Genomic DNA, 17382 nt, shown 5'->3' with positions numbered 1-17382 from the left:
TCCGCTAAGACCCTCAATGCTATAAGAAAGAGCTATCACTAGGAGAAATTAAGAGGTGATGTACTAAGTATGTCACTGAATGCCTAAGCTGCCTTAAAGTAAAAGTGGAGTATGTAAAAATGCAAGGCAAACTTCAATGATCCTCAATGCAGTAAGAAAAAGCTATCACTCGGAGAAATTAAGAGGTGATGCACTAAGTATGTCACTGAATGCCTAAGCTGCCAAGGAGTAACACCGGTGTATGTTAAAATGCCACGCAAACTTCAATATCTTGATAGCACTTAGATGCAGTGGAAATTCATTAGCATAGATTTCATAGTAGGGTCCATTTCAATTCAAATAAGATACAACTCTATCATGGTAATTGTAAAAATGCTAACAAAAGTTGCTCACCTTATTCGAGTCAAGATAAACTTCAAGGCTTCCAACATTACAAGGTTGTTTGTCAAGGAAATCTTTGGACTTTATGGACTACCAAAAAGAATCATCAATGATCAAGATTCTCTCCATACTTCTCGGTTCTAGAAGAGCTTATTTGAACCTATTGGCACGCAGTGCTTTAGTATAACATAGTACCCACAAACTGATGACCAAACAGAGCAAGTCAATCAGGTTGTAAAAGATATTCCGAGGGCATATTGTTGCAGAGAACCTAAGCAGTGGATGCAATATGTACCTTTAGTGGAATTTCTTACAATGCCTCTTACCACAAAAGTATTAAGATGACTCCATTCTAGGCCTTGTATGTACGCAACTGTCTTACTCAACTAAACTTCTTTGATCCAACACTAAAGATAGAAGCCTTCAAGAAGATGCTATAGGAAATGGATAAGTAAGTTAAACCCATAAGATAGGAATCCAACCTACCAAGGATCATCAAAAGGCCTACACTAACCTTGAAAGACTAGAGAAAATCTTCAAAGGAGACATGATGTTTCTCGATGTCTATCCAAAGAGAAGCTCGCTATGATTGGGTGAATTTAAAAGCTAAGCCCGAGAGATTATGGACCTTAAAAGATCCTTAAGTGCCTAGGGACCAATGCCTACAAGTTACAACTTCCCAAGCACTTAAAGATCCACAATGTTTTCCATGTTAGTCTACTAAAGGATTATGTACTCAATCCCGATCATATATTAGATTATCAACAAATTGTAATGCCAAGCCAAGGAATCCTTGAGCTTCAATCTAAGAGAATCCTTTATGTAAAGAAGAGAGTCCTTAGAAGCAAAACTTTAAGGGAGTACATCATCCAGTGGAAGAATTATCCTATAGAGGATACAACCTGGATTGACGAGAAAGCCCTAACTAAACAAAATCTCCAATTTCTCTCGAGATGAAGACATCTCAATTTCTCCAAGGAGAGAGCAGATGTAATATCTTTTTTTTTAAATTTAAAACGTTTTAAAAAGAAAAAAATAGTTGCCGCCCTGCAAGCACATCGCCATCATTGTTGACGACATCAACCATTCGAAGATATTGTCATCATCTCGTCCTTGTCATGAGGATCATGCATGCAATCGTCGCTCGAAAGCCATGCTTACAAGCCTTAAAGCTTGCATCGAATCGATCAGCTCAATGTCTAGCACTCCATCCTTTGCTACAAATCGCAATCACATAAAGCTCGTAATCATAGGCAGATTGATCATGATCCAAATCAATCCAACTAATGCAAAGCATCCAGAAAAGCAATACTATCGTAATTATCAACAATCAAATTCACAAAAAGCCCGCAACATAATCATTCCTACGAACAGCAAGGAGAAAAGCTAGAACGCAAAAGCATAAGGCATGTTGCTTTTGTTCATCACCAACATTTGGTGCATTTTAAGCCTTTAATGACTCTTCTTTGGGAGCTTCTTGATGTCCAGAAGCTCTAGAGAATAACATATTCTTCTCACCCTCTATATCCTTCTTCGAGGAGTTCAAAAAGCATACAAACTAAGGATCTTGCAAAGACATCAGCTATTGTCCTCAACCAAGCCTTAAATTGGTCATCATACTCTTTATCTCCTTGCTGGTCCATCAGTATTTTGTGACCTTGAAGGACCTACTTCTTGCTCTAAACCCACTCTCGCTCTTTCCTGCCCTTATTGTGTGCTTGTTCCAAGAGTAGGGCATTGTTGTTCCCTTATTGCTTTTGTATACCTTCAGATTGTGCGACATCGACATAACTAGAACTATATGATGGCACGCTTGCCGTAATGTACTCATCTAATCACAAATTTCAGCAACAATGCAAATTTTCTAGCTTACACACAAGTGCCTCACGACTACCTAATCAAGGGAATTGATGTATCCAGGCAATGGAACCATGAAACTAGACTTCCTTCTTGGAAAGGGTGGTAGATGACTTGATTTACTACAGATTACAATAAGCAATAAATACATAAATCGGAAAGTGCAAACTTTACCACTTAATCTTGGGCAATCAACACCCAGTTTGCTCCAACAATTGGCGGCCCTTTGCGGTATTTCTTTATCTTGTATTACTAGAAGTTTGAAGTACACTACGACATGGGCTCATCTCCTTCAATCTTCAATATAATTGCTGTCAAGAATGACTAGAATTTCATAAAATCAATTTGGCCCTTGATTGTACTCTACAATCCATGTACAATTGGGCCTTTGATCTCTCGCATGTAGACCACAATAAATTGAGAATGGGCTACATCTCAGATCAATTGCAAATTTCTTGTCTTCAAGTGCTACACCAAGTATGAGGTTCTTTAGAAGTTAGACATGGATCTCAAGGTGGCTATGGAAGCCTTCCTTTCTGCTGTAAATTAGGGTTTTAGTAGCAATTTCTTCAATTGCTTTTCATCTAATGCTAGAACTGACTGAGAACTATTGAGGGGTTGATGAGAGATGAGAGAGAGCTTATGAGAGAGAAATGTTGAATTTTGTCCCCAAAACATGCCTAAATCAGCTATTGCCTGTTGCATAAGATTTGTACCAATAGTCGCCTGTTGTTTTTGCTGCCCACATCAGGTCACCAACAACTCAGACCCCTATAAATGCTATAGCCAACAACCTAGCCACCTCTCCAAGAGCTGACACATGGTGCTTGTCACTTGCCAGCTTGTTTTGCCACTTGGTAGCCTTTTGATTGTAATTTCCAACATTAGTTAATTAATTTTTACACTTCAATATTCAACAATTAAATGATTCATTTTAAAAATTTAATTAGTTATTCCTTTTTCCGTGCCCAAGAATGTTAGTAGATATGTCAATATGTCGACTCATGTGTGAGTCTATGTATGCCAAACTAGGCTAGGCACAGTGTTAGATATTTTAGCCATTTTATTGTGTTTTACCTGTGACATGGTATTAGATTATGGGATCTATGTTCCTCCTGATGTTTTTCTGCTGATTGCAAGTCTGTAATCCCTCTTTTGGTCAAGCAACCTGTTACTAATTGCTTCTAGGCTGTCTGCGGTCTACTACAACCTGCGTTTACTGCCCAAGAATTCGCATTTTCAGCCTGCATCAGCATTCCACCCTGTAATCATCAATTTGCTGCATTTATTGCTCAAAACAGCCTACGTTTTGGTTTCCTCACCCTAACTGCTGGCTGGGCAACTGTGTCTACAGGCTGTTTATGCTGATTTTGGCATTTTTTGGCTGAATTTTCACCTTCTTGCAGCAGCCAGCCTCTTCTTCTAATCAGGTTTTGGTTTTCACTATGTGTGAACTCTCATTTTGTGCAGACTTTCCTATTGGTTTGGTTGTCATCTCTCTCTATCCACCTTCTATCCTCTTATCTTCTCTTCCTATCCTCTCTAGATGGCTCCTCCATGCACTTCTACTGATACTAAGTTCCATGGCCCTAACTATCTAACTTGGAGTGTTGTTATGAAAGCCCGGTTCGTGCAAAGGCAGGTATGGTACATTGTTTGTGGAGCTATTCCACATCCTCAGCATTCTTTTCCAATTCCAAAAGATTTTGATAAGGACATTGTGCTTACTTGGGATACGGATGATGCACATCTTCACTGTATTGCTAAAGAAGTTCTACTAGTGGTTACCTCTTACAAGACATCTCTAGAAGTATGGTCGAAGCTTCAAATGTTGTACAAGGCACCTTCCACCATACGTGCAATGACACTTTATGGGCAACTCCAATAGATGAAGTTCAAGCGTAAGAACACTATTTAGCCATTTTTGCTCTGTGTTACACAAGGACAGAACCAACTTCAACACATGCAATCTGCCCTTCCCTAGGCACATCTTGTGGAAACTATACTCTACAAGCTTCCCCTAGAGTTTGATGGAGTGGCAAATGCCTTGAGGATGCAAGCATCATCTACACCAGTGAGCTTCACACATATGTCCTTGATGTTGCTTGAGCACGAGACATCTTTGCATCTATAGGGAAGGCTTTCGTCTCATTATGGAGGTTTTGGTGTGCTCTTGGAACTTCAAATAGGGACAACAGGAAGAAGAAGTCAAAGGCCCAATGATATCATTGTGGTGAGAAGAGACACTTGGATAAGGACTACAAGGAGTTAGCAACCTTACGAAAGGAGGAGACGAAGAAGAAGGATGCGGACTCCTCCACCGAGTCATCCTCTTCCTTAGACTCCGACTCCGATCCTCCGGCCAAGGAGAAGTCAAAGGCGTGGAAGGGATTCACTTCTTCAAATCAAGAGAAGGGCTTGGTAGCTCCTTTTCTTGCTTTCTAAGGTAGGTGATGTAGTCATCCCTCATGACTCTCCAATGCCAGAGAGGGAGTGTGAGAGGGTAGTGAGAAGGGATAGGTGAACCTTATCTATACAGGTATACAAGTGCACACGTTCCAGAGAGCCCCCACATTAATTGGCCTTGGACTAGTATTAATTTATTAATCAAATTTATTAAATAATGCTAGTCCCCCAGTGTCACACTCACCACTAGACATTTTAATGGCCCAATTAATGGCCTAGACCCAAACTAACATCAACCACCCACAACTACCTATCCAACATAACTTTATACAACTTTTACCAATGTCATCCACTACTCACTTGGGGTACTTAAGCCATCAACATTACTTAACTAACTTACACTTCCCTTGAGCATCTCACATGTTCACAAGTTAATGATGCCACAGCTAAGCATGAAAATAACACATCTTTGTGACACTTGGGTGGACCAAGGATGAGGTAAGTTGGAAGAGGAGTTCCAAGTTAGAGACATCGATGACAACTTTGAGAGTGTCGTACTTCAAACAAATCCTGAAACACAACAGGCAATCTTCTAAGGTACTCAGCTCCTGTAAACACAAAGAAGTGTGAGAAATCTGTGATTCTGTCTGGAATAAGCTGATAACAGAAAGCAGCAGCCTGTTGGGCAGCCAAACACAGTGGACAGCAGTTTAGAAACACAGCCTGGCTGCAAAATGCTGGCCAGAGAGTGATGGCAACAGCTGGAGAAGATCGTCTAGAGGTTGGACAGAAGCTGTAGATCAAATGCAGACTGCTGGGCATCCTGTAGCAGCTGAAAACGAAGCTCTTGGAGAAGGCCGCAACCGCTAGATACTGCATACATGATGACAGCAGGTTGTGATCGGCAAATGCAAGCTGGTGAGGTGTCTGGACACATCGCCTGGCTGATAGAAGGCTGAAACAGCTATGGCAGCACTCCGCCAACTGAGGTATCTGCCAGTAAGGGTGTAGACAGCAGCAAGAAAGTGGCTGCCAGCTGATGACTGATCAGGGAATGATCAAGAATACGGGGCTGCACTCACAAGGCTCCTATTTATAGAGGATTGGGGGTGCATTTGACCTACTGCCAAAAATAAGCCTTTTGATGTAACCAATTCAGCATTTTATGCTTTTAGGGCCAGTTTAAAGAGACTTAATTATTGGTACAGTTAAAACCTACTTTTAGTGGCTCAACACTCACTACACCAATCTATCCAGCACCACACTTCATCCTTATCCTTCACTTGTTCGGCTTGTTACACATGCTCCCTTAGTACCTCCAATTTCACCAACTCCACCATCTCATGGCATGCTTGTCAATAGTCCTTCATCAGGCATAACCATTCCACTTTGGTCTACGCAAAACCCTACAAGACTCCACCACCTTTGATTTACCAAAGAGTACAATATGCCTCATCATTTATATCAAATTGTTGCACATCAATAATACATGTCCTTTGACCTGAGACCACATCTCCCTCTTCAGTTTCAAAGATGCTTTCATGCATGGATGGAGACAAGCCAAGGTCCAGAACTTGATGCTTGCTCTGAGTCACACTTAGGTCCTGGTGGATAGAACCCCACATTGACAAATCATCAGTATGGTCAAGTTTCAGTCAAATAGAACCTTGGACAAACATAAGGCCCACTTAGTAGCCAAGGGATATGTTCAGAATGATGGCCTTGAGTATGCAAAGACCTTTGCTTCTACAACCCGCATAACCACCAACAAATCAGTCCTCAATCTGCTTCCACCTAACTCTCTTCATTGTATGATTATTCTCTGTGTCAATGATTCAACTATCATAGCTATCATGCCACCACAATGGTTGATGCGATACATCAACTTCATACTACATTTAAGATGATTGACTTAGGTCAGCTTCGACACAGAATGAGGATGGAGTCCTCCTTTTCCAACAGAAGTATGCTACACAGATTCTTTCTAGATATGACAAGATAATGTGTACAATGTTTCCACTCCCATGAACCAGATATTGGCAATTGGTTGGGTCCTTTTTGTAGGTAGTCCAGTCAATTCTCCACCTCTTCTCACTTGACTCATTTGTGGATTGGCATGCATGCTTCACAATCTCAAAGGTACCACATCTCTTGGCATTCAAAACCATAGAGGTACTACTTGCAAGGCTATTAAAATCAAATTGGCCCAGTAACATACACCAATCAATCACAGTAACAGACTTCATCCTCGTCGCAGAACTCTTTCGTTGTCCAACCAAAAACAGCCAACCATTGCAAGATCTTCAACGTAGACAAAATATCAGGCTCATTATGATGCAACCTTGGAGCTTTTGTACCTTTGTCAACTTCTTTAGGTGTTAGGGCATCCCCAAGTCAACCCATTGCCATCTGCTCTGACAATTAGAGTGCCATTGCCCTGGCAGGACCAAGCACATTGGGATTTGTTCCCACCTTCTTTGTGAGAACATCGGGTTGACAACACTCAGATCGGAGAAGTTCCCCATGTGGGACAATATAGCACTTATCATCACCAAGGCATTACCTCTCAACAAGCTTGGAGGTCTTATATACATACTTGGGTTGAATACCATGATTTCATGTTCCTTCTGTTGACACATGGCAACTAAGACTCAAAACTGATACAAATCCATTGCTTTGGAGCCAGTCCCCGGCTCGCACTTGGCACTTAAAATGTACTGTGAATTCAACGAGGTCTCCCAATGTCCGGGTGCGTGACATTATCGCAGCTACAACTAGAAACTCAACCTTTCTAAGACGTAGATTACAAGAACGCAAACATTTTGAATTATGTGCATGTATGTATTGCTCATAGTTCACCATCTATGTTTTCGTATAGAATAAAACTTCAAAGAAAATGTCATCGAAGCACGCATTGACGAAAACGATGAAACTTAAGTGCTTCAAGAACCGGTACCACGACCATCCAGTGGACGATCGAGCGCAATTCTGCTAGACTGAGTAGCTGTGAAAAGAGACGACTACTGACTTTGTCAGTGAGCTTTCTTTCATATGAGCATGAGCAATACAGTCAGGGCAACCATCTTTTGCCACAGAAACAAAAGCCAGAAAGATCAGTTTACAAAGCTCGGACATTCCATAAGCATCAACGAGCATCGGAGCTTTGGCAGGTCTTGGTAGCCATGAAGGAGTCTGTCATTTCTTAAAAGATAGTTGATAAACTTCACCGCATACAATCTCAGACAGTCAGGCAGCCATCCACTAACAATGAACTTCCGATGGATCTAGTCTTACTCATAATGTGGAAGTAGAGGGCTCGGAGGATACCTTGCTTGACGCACAATCCGTCCGCCAAATAAATTACAAGAATTGGAAAATCTAACAACTGGTATGTACGTACGTTGGTGGTAGTATGAGTGTGCAGGTATTCCTTCTCTCTCAAGCTGGGTGGGTGGGTGCTTGGTAGGGGTGTCACGACTCACCGTGTGACATTCACATATTTTTGACCTGTCAAAGGTAACGAAAGGCCTTAGACCCTTACGAATTTGATCCTTATTCCAGGCCGTGAATGGTTTTTTTTAATAGAGAGAAGCGAATTACAATCTTTATTTAGAAAAGAAGCATTTAAAAATGTCGTAAGAGACTAGAGTAATGATTATGTACACTTGATTTCTTCTCTCTCTCTCTCTCAATATTGCCTAACATCTTACTTTTATAGGCATGTATCTTAACTCTTTTTAGACACAAATAGATAGTTCGATTATGAACAAAAAAATGTCTCAGCACACAATTTAAGGCATAGGCCAATCTGAGAGAGCGCAACTTGATCAGCCCCTTTTTGTCCAATTTGCCTGCTATACAAGCTACATAGGAGTAATTCCAAGCTTTACCCTTAACTATCCCCCATTCTACTACCTTACTAGTGCCTTAAAATCAAGGCATATTTCTGGCTTCCTATATTTTTTGTAAAGTAAGGACTCTAAAAGGATGGAGAGCTAAGTTCTTGCCCCAACTTTACAAAGCAATAGGCCATAGTTAATTAGATCTCTTTGCCTTATCACTAACAATAGACATCTCCCTTTAATGAAGCCATATTGGCATGGATGGGGAATAGAAGCCATTCTATCGAATAATGCTTTAGTGAAAATTTTATAGGGTACCCCAATTAATGAAATGGATCTCTAGTGTTTTAGCTACGTGCATAAAGCTTGCTTAGGAATTAATGTGATGATGATTCTTGTCCAAGAATCTAGAATTGCCCTTCATTCCAATACATGTTGGCCTAGAAGTGAATAATCATTTCGACCATAATGCCATCGAAGCCTAGAGATTTGCTTCTTCCCTAGATTCTTCAAGGCTTTGCCTAGTTCCTCTGCATCAAAATCCATGGATAAAGTTGCAGTTTGCATTCTCTTGTTTTGAAACACGTTCTTTAAAGCTTGGGGATCACAATATCTTATTTGAAAATACAATTTAGAACAAAAACTCCTACGTAGTTTAGAAGTTCCTTTTGATTTATCAAGAGAGATCCATCTTCTTTTTGGAGTATCATGATACCTCTCCTCTACTTTTCTTTTTTGGCCCCTTAATAAAATCAGGTGAAATACAGTGCAAGTATTTTATAAGCCTTTTTGTGTACAACAAACAAACTAAGCTTTTCAATCTCTCTAACAAAGAGTAGTATGCTTGATTACTTGTGCTTTCTACTATACGCTAACTTCCCTCTAGCTTTCTTTGCTAGTTTTGGAAGCATCTTCTTTTCCCACTTTGATTTCCCCTTTTCTTTTCTACAAAGCAAAATGCCATGTATCTTAAAGTGTTCTAGAGTGACTAGAAAGCTATCCCAAGGGTCTTTGTGCTTGCTTCTTCATTCATCTTCCAAGGTTTTAATAGTGCCCTCGACCATGTAGTTGAAGTAGGCCTATTTGAAGAACCTCTCATTAATCACAAGCCATTTATGAACTAAGGTGAACCTAACTAGTTGAAAATCCTAAAGTGTAAGCAACACAAGGGCATGTTCTAGCATTAGACAACCACAATCAACTATAGAGGGAAGCTAATCTCCTCCATTTGTGCCAGACCATCTATCTAAGTAGGCCTGATAATTGGGAAAATTTAGTGACTTATATATAAGTTGTGCTCTACTTGGATCAAGGTAGTCATTAATATCTATAAGCCAAAATTTCTCCATGGTGTTGCCAAGCTAACAACTCTTCCCCCCCTGAAATTTGGCTACTTTGGTTGAAGCATCTTGATCTATTTTCACCATATTGAAATATCCACCAATCCATCCATTCTTTATCAAACATTCTTCCAACAACTCCCACAAGTGCTTCCTTAAGACTAACATCATTTTGCCTATAAATATTGACCATATCTAGAAGCTCCCCTTCCCAATCTACCTGTAACATGATAATGTGGCCATCTAGCAAGCTATAGATTCTCTTGGGATTCTAGCAAGCCTTTAAGGTATCAAATAGCCATATGTGATTCTTACCATGTGAAAATAAGCTCCTACTCAAGGCATGCAATTTGTGTTCCTTAAAGGTTCTAATTTACTACAAGGACCTAAATCTTTGCATCAATTCCATGATACTCTAGCTCCAAGTGTATGAGAGGGACTCTGTTAATACTTGTAAAAGTGTTTGCTTGGCCTCAACAGCCTTTTTGGGAGATTCAAGCCTTACCCCTTTTTGTCTTTCTTTATTATTATTATTATTCTTCTTCTTCTTCTTTTGGGGGCGCGGCGGTTTTGGGGGGGGGGGGGGGGGGGGTTGCTCCATGTGCTCTCAAGCACTTCCAATCTTTGTCTAGTGTTGGCATGCTTGCCCTTTTATTATTGACCGCTTCTCTATCTTCCTTATCTCCTTCTTTGTCTTTTGCATCAAGGCGCTCCTTGAAAAAATGACCCCATAGCCTATAGTTATAGCAAGTCCTTGCACACCACTCCATGTAAGTTTCAATTTAAGCTCTCCCACTTGAGGGATATCAACCACAAAAGCTTTAGGCTTCTCTGCATATGTGTCCCATAGCATACACATCCTATTGCAAGAAGGACTAGCCAACATAGTGATATAGAGTGGCTTATCAAGCCCTTTCACAATATCAAGGAGGAGACTCCACAAATAGGCAGATAGTTCTAGTTTCTCAATCCAAATAGGGTATATTTCCTTATGTTCTCTCCCCAACTTGATTAGCTACGATGGTAAGACATAGACTAACTCAAGCCCCCGCAAATATACTCCTTACGAGAGCACCTTTGCATGGCTTTCTTTGAGTTGAATACAACCTCAAAAAACTTATGAGCACCATAATAAATCTGGTCAACTACTTAAACATATTTAATAATGGCATTAAACTAAGATGTAGCACCTAGAGGCTTGGAGGGTTTCCTAGTGAGGAACATTAAGCTGGTGTTTAGCTAAAAGCGTAGTACATTGGCCCATAACTTTTTGGGTCAAGTGAGATTTGTGTGGAAGGTCCCTCTAGCTTATCTTCCATGTTCTTATAGAGATGGCCTACAAGAATCTCACAAATGAGTTTTTCTGTGTTGAGGGATGAAGCTTCTCAACCTTCTATGGGCATCCACTACTTTGTCAATTTGCTATTGTTCTCATCTAAGGACTCCTCCTCCTCACTATAATGCAACCACTATTCAGAAGGGTAGTTGGTGAAATAAAAGCTTCGTTTGTATATTGCCCCTTGTTGCCTTGATGTTCAAGGTTTGGAAAAGAGAAGGGAAATTTGTTAAGAAAGAATTGTGCAATTTGACTTAAGATGTCAAATTTAACATTCAACAAACTAGGATTCCTAAATATGTCTTGCCCTTGATGTGCCCTAAGTATGTGTAGGTTAGAGGAGGAGGCTATTAGGTTAGTGAAGGAGGCAATCAACCTCCCACCTCAACCACTAGGTAGTACTAACTTGACAACCCATATGTACAAATATAAGTATACTTGCTTTTTTTTGTTACCTTTTTTTAAAAAGCACCATTTCTGCAACAATGTGACATCTTGTTATAGCCTTGTTTACATTGATTATGGAGTACATAGATTGCTAATAGGTAAATACACTTAGATGTTGAGTTGATATAAATGGAGTTGTGGACCAAGATAGTGATGGCATTACTAGACAAAATTTGGGGTATCTCATCAACTACTGCCATATTTCTTTGTGTCTTGATGTAATTATTGTTGTTGAAGAGATCAAGCTCTCAAACTTGAATCACATTTGATGAAGACCTATATATGAAGTAATCAAGAACTCCTTCAATCCAACTCCTTGGTGAGACCAATGGATGTTATGAAGTGAATGGATTTATTTAAAAAAAAGGAAGGGCTCAAAAGATACTAAGATGCACAATCTTTGCTTGATCAAATATAGATGGTAACCTTTTATGACCCTCATTGATGGTGCAAGTTGTGCCTTGAAACTGGAATTGGAAGTAGTTGGATCTAAGGAGACAACTCCCATGCTCAATGAGGTTGGTGCTTGTGATATGCTTAATGATTATTGAACATTGTGATTGTACTTGTTATGGTCCAAGTGTATTATATTTGAGTGTTATTTGCAAAGATTGATGATGGATTCTAAAAAGCTTGCCATCTATTACCTCCATCTTCAAGCACTAGATCAATCTTCAATACATCATGCAATTAGAAAAAATATGCAATGAAAAGAATTGGAAAAATGTAAGGGCCACTCCTCAAATTTCTTTTCACATAGTATCTCAAATAACCAATTTTTGATGCAGGGAAGTGTGACAAGGCTATACTAAGAATAGGTACAACTTAGCAAGATTTGTGTAAGAAACTACACATTACAGAAAAAGACGTTGTGATTTGAAAGAGATTTTACAACTCATACTAGATTAGATTGCTAACCCATATCATTCATATGATTGTGATGAAAAATTTGACCTTCTTTCAAGTATCAAGTTGAAAGTTATGTCAAATGAAATTGCAAAAGCTTTTAGTTCACGACGATAATTTTTAGTTCAAGGTTAAGTTTTAGTTAAAGATGGCTATATCTCTACATGAGATCACACTTTTTTAGCTTAAGCTAATCAATTATCATCTTGAGATAATAAATTTTCACCTTCATGTCCTTTACTTTCATGTATGGAACCTGTTTTTTACCTTCAAATGTGAGATCCTACTTGTCCACAAATAGTAGTTTTTGCAAGTCTACTAGTCCCAAACACTAAAATATCACCTTGAGCTGATAAATTTTCACCTTGAGGTCCTTTACTTTCATGTTTGGAACCAACTTTTTTACATTGAGATGTGAGACCTTGCTTGTCCACAAATAGTAGTTTTTGTAAGTCTATTGGTCTTAAACATTAAATTATCATATGTGTAGTTTTTTTTACACGTAAGAGCTTAAATTATTTATGTTTCTTACCAAAACTCAACCTGATTTGCAATTTCAACCACTTTAGCAAGGTTATTTGGTTTTGTAATTGAAGCTCCATTTGAGACACGACATGTGGCTTTAGCACTCTTATTTGGAAGCCTTGCAAGTATATCTTTTTGAACCACCTCACTTTTGCAAAGGATGTGTTTGGCATCCTCCCAAGTAGCCTTCCAATGGGTGACAAGCTCATCTTTATGTAAGCAATTCCCAAATCTAACATCCCAAATACTTGAGTAAGTCTATTGAATGTGTTGTCTAATAGGTGAAATGATCCATAATTGAAAGGCTAATCTTATTGGCCAGTTCTATAGTCATTTGGTAGATTGATCAGTGAGTGTAATGGAGCTTGATCCTAACTAGCAATTGTGGCTTTGTGACACTAATTAGGGGTACTGTAGCCACTACAAGCTTGTTCCTAATCACATTTTTCTTGCTTTTTAAAGGCTATATATTACACATTATGTTATTACTATATTTTGGTAGTGATGTATTTGAATACACCTAGGACCATTAAGAAAAAAAATTTCTCTCCTTAGGAGGTATTTTCCGTGGCCAAGTATAGATGCCTATTCAATTGGTCTTCTAAATCTTCTTTATTTGATGCTGAGATATTATTGTGGGGATTTGGTTTGGAAGCATAGAAGCCTATTGCTACTCTTATGGCGATAGGTTTTAATTTGAGTTTTCATTAAACAAGAGCTAGTTCTGATGTCTTACTCTATCAACAGGTTGTTGGATGCTTGATTTATGTATGCATTACGAGACTTGAAATTCCATTTGCACTCTCACATATGAGCATGCTTATACATAGCCCAAGCATTAAGCATTAACAGGTAGTGAAGTGGATCTTTCCCTGCTTGAGTGGTACTCAGTATCCTTGAGTGGATCTTCTCTATTGATACCTCTAAATACACTATGATTTGTACTCTCTAAAGCTTCACAAAAGTTATGTAGGTTATAGAATGGGCATTTATTGTGCAATGCATCCTATAAAAGATATAGGCCTTATACCGACGTTAAAAGTGATAAAAAAGTAAATAACAAAATTTGCGCGCGTCGTTGCAAAAAGCGTCGTTATTGGCGACGCCATAGAATAGTCGGTATTAGCGTCGTTATCAAAGTCACTATTTGCGTCGGTACCGACACAAATAACGACGCTTTGCGATGCTAATAACGACGCCAATAACGATGCGTGCAGGTAAATTTGCGATGCTAATAGCGACGGTAATAGGGGAAATTTTTTTTTGTGGTAGGGCAGCAAGCTGTCCTGCCACATATAGCACTGTGTGCTTTATTTGGGCCATACAAAATAGTTTGTGCACTATGTACAATGCTCGTGTAAACAAAAACAAAGTGTACTTAAATCATAACATTGATACATAAAATAAATACACGATCGCATAATGAAAGCGACTGGTACAATCATGGCAAGATATCACTACTACATAGAAAATGTCTACATAGATCAGGCGACCAAAACAGAAGGGTGTGTGAGCTCCAGGGATCTAAGGGCGAGCTATACATCCTCGCCATCCGAAAGCTCGTCCCGCCGTAGCATTGAACGGACTCTGCAAAAAAAGAAACAACTACACATCAATCCACCATACAATAATGCATTCTAATTAAACATGGTAACTACGGACAAGAAAGATGAGTGTCTTACAGGGCCGCCGCGTCTATACAATCGGTCGATCAATGCAATGAGATTGTACCTCTTTGCATATCGAGTCTCAAGGCCGGTCGGATCGCGATTTGTAATGGAGTGCTGCAAAGAAAATAAAATATTAACTGTCAGAAACATGATTGTGAGTACAAAGGATATTGCAAAAAAAAAAGGAAGCAAAACAAAAGGAAAACTTACAAAGTCCTCTAGATATGTCATGTGGCCGCCACTCCTAAGATGATGGACCACTCCGGCCTCTAGTCGTGCCCTTGCCGCCTCATGCTGCTGACTCCAACGTCTTGGAGAATCTGTAGCCTCCTCCCTCAGTCGGTGCCAGTCGTCCGCGTCTAGCCACTTGGGCTTTGCATCCCCACTCTTGAGTGCCTTGCGTGCGTCCGATCGTCTGTGTGATATATATGCACGCATGCAGTCCATCATCCAGCCCGTAGAAAATCTATCTGCTGTCGCTGGAACTGGAAACTCCTCATGCAAGGATGTTACTATGTAGTCCTTGCTCCCCTTCCGTATGTCTTTCCAATGATCTAAGACGTTGTGCCGAAAAACTTGTTGGCACAACTCTCTCATGCGAGCCATCATCCTCCTCCCCTCATCATTCATGATGATGGCTCCTGACCTATCATCGACAAGATAGGCATATCCCTCTGGGGTATGCCTAAGATGGGTTCTCTCCCACCTGCAACCATGCTCTTGGGCATATCCACGAGACCCCTGTACATCTGGAGTACCAACCGGGGTAGTATCTATCGGTGTAGCACCCATAGGGGTGCCACCTGCAGACGTCGGAGTAACTGGAGTAGACTTCCCCACAGGTGTGACAAATCCTGGAGGTGACACAACTCCAGCAGAACGACGAGATGGAGATACCACATTCGTCCCTCCACAGCAACCACCTGAGCCACGCTCCTTGGAACCACCATGAGAGCGAGAAGTAGCACCTATATCCCGTGCCAACCGTGGGCTCACTGCCTTCGTATCTCTAAAGCATCCCCTGACCCTGAATCACTCCCTCCCTCTGGTCCAAGTCTGGAGCATCGACCTCGTTTGATCGAAGCTGAAGCATCTGATCGCGCCAAAGTAGATCTAATAGAGTGGACTGACGATGTCCGAGACAGCTCCTGGTCCGTCATGTCTCTGAATCTCGCCATCTGATCTGGAGACATTCGCGTGAAGATATCCCGCAACTCCTCATCGCTCATCCCTCGACTCATCCTGATGATCTAAGTATCCAAAAAGGTCACCTGCACAGACAAAAAATGATGTTAGAATAATCAATTTAAATCATACAAAGCACGGTAATATAAATCCTTAAAAAATGATCTCACTTAGAATGCATATCTTATGTATCATTATAAGCGATTAGTCAACAAATTAAGTAAGTGGATGCTCCAAGTATGAAGTATCCTATGGTCCCATGTCAATCTCCTGACACAACTCCGCATACACTGAAAGGTCGATAGACATGTCACCACAAAAGGATGAGTTCACCTTGTTCTCAAAGAATTCTTGGACTCCTGTATTTCCATCATTGTTACCCGATGTTGGCTCCTCTACATGCTCCAAGCTTTCGGTGGCCTCCACCCCTTGTAATATCGACCTCTCTATTTGCATATTGTCCTCATCTATGCTTAGAACATCGCTTTGATCATATACTCTCGCACTTCCGGGAGCTAAAGATATAACATACCACCATCGAGGTTGTCGCGGGTTTGGATAGAAGATTACCTGTTCACAAACACGTATAAGAGAGATTAAACTATCGTGACATGTACCATGTCATAATACAATTAATAAACAAATGAGTTTGTGCACCTGTTCACAATGGGCCGGCAACACAAAGGTGTTGTGCAAATCCGTCCATTTTTTTTCGGAATCTATTTTGAGAAATCCAAATGGACCTCATCAAACTGTTGCTCCAGCTCCTTCAAGTACCACTTTGAACCACTGCACATCGAATAGTATCATGGAGAAGCTACGATAATCCACCGTAACAATACTTTGCAAGTTCCCAAAATACTCCATCTCATCTATAACCATGTTTGCATCTGTTGCTTGTCATCGACTCTCTTTCTCGAACCTTGCCATGATATCACAGTCCATTGTAGAGCGCATTTTGTCAATACGCTCCACGTGAAAATGCCGTCCGCGCGACCACGCTGCACTATATATTTTGTGTTGTACATTGAAATACTCAAATTAGTTGTCTCATATAAAATATAGATATGACAAATCCTAAACATGTCATCACCTTTGGACTACATCCCCTCGAGAATTTCCACTCCTCAATTGAAACCTCCGCTCCTTCACGAGACGCTGTGGTCAAAGCTCCATGCAACCATCGCATTGACATGAACCATGGCATCTCCTCCATGCCCTCGGGATATCGAATTGGTCGATGGCGCATACTACGTTGAAATTCAGATCGCCCTTTCTCTCAATCTTGCCTAGCTTGCTGGTACATGGTGAGCCACGTCTCCATAGAGGCATGGTGCAACATACAAAAGCGATTCACCTTCTCCTCCATTGCAGCATCCATTATTTTTTCTACCCCATTTCCAACCACCACATCTCCGGTCGGTCTGTCATCGTCCTTCAGCGACCATAGCATTTTGTTGTCTAGATCCACCGTTGGTAGCCATTGT

General features: G+C 40.4%; 1 protein-coding gene across 3 annotated transcripts in view; it reads right to left on the bottom strand.

Annotated features, from left to right (window-relative positions):
• LOC148019496 (uncharacterized) overlaps positions 1 to 8191 on the bottom strand; it is a 66982-nt gene extending 58791 nt beyond the window's left edge. Inside the window, exon 1 of one of the 3 annotated variants that reach the window (XM_087700982.1) lies at positions 8045 to 8191. The gene's annotated coding sequence lies outside the window, so the exon portion shown is untranslated. Of the gene's footprint in view, positions 1 to 7938 lie in introns of all 3 variants that reach the window. The other 2 variants (XM_087700981.1, XM_087700980.1) reach the window with 2 other exon arrangements.
• Positions 8192 to 17382: the final 9191 nt, after the last annotated feature.

Source organism: Lygodium microphyllum, chromosome 19, assembly GCF_053477565.2.
Source record: "Lygodium microphyllum isolate KBCC chromosome 19, Lygodium_microphyllum_v1.1.10, whole genome shotgun sequence".
In the NCBI taxonomy this organism is placed as follows: domain Eukaryota; kingdom Viridiplantae; phylum Streptophyta; class Polypodiopsida; order Schizaeales; family Lygodiaceae; genus Lygodium; species Lygodium microphyllum.
This window is presented reverse-complemented; position numbering and strand designations above follow the sequence as displayed.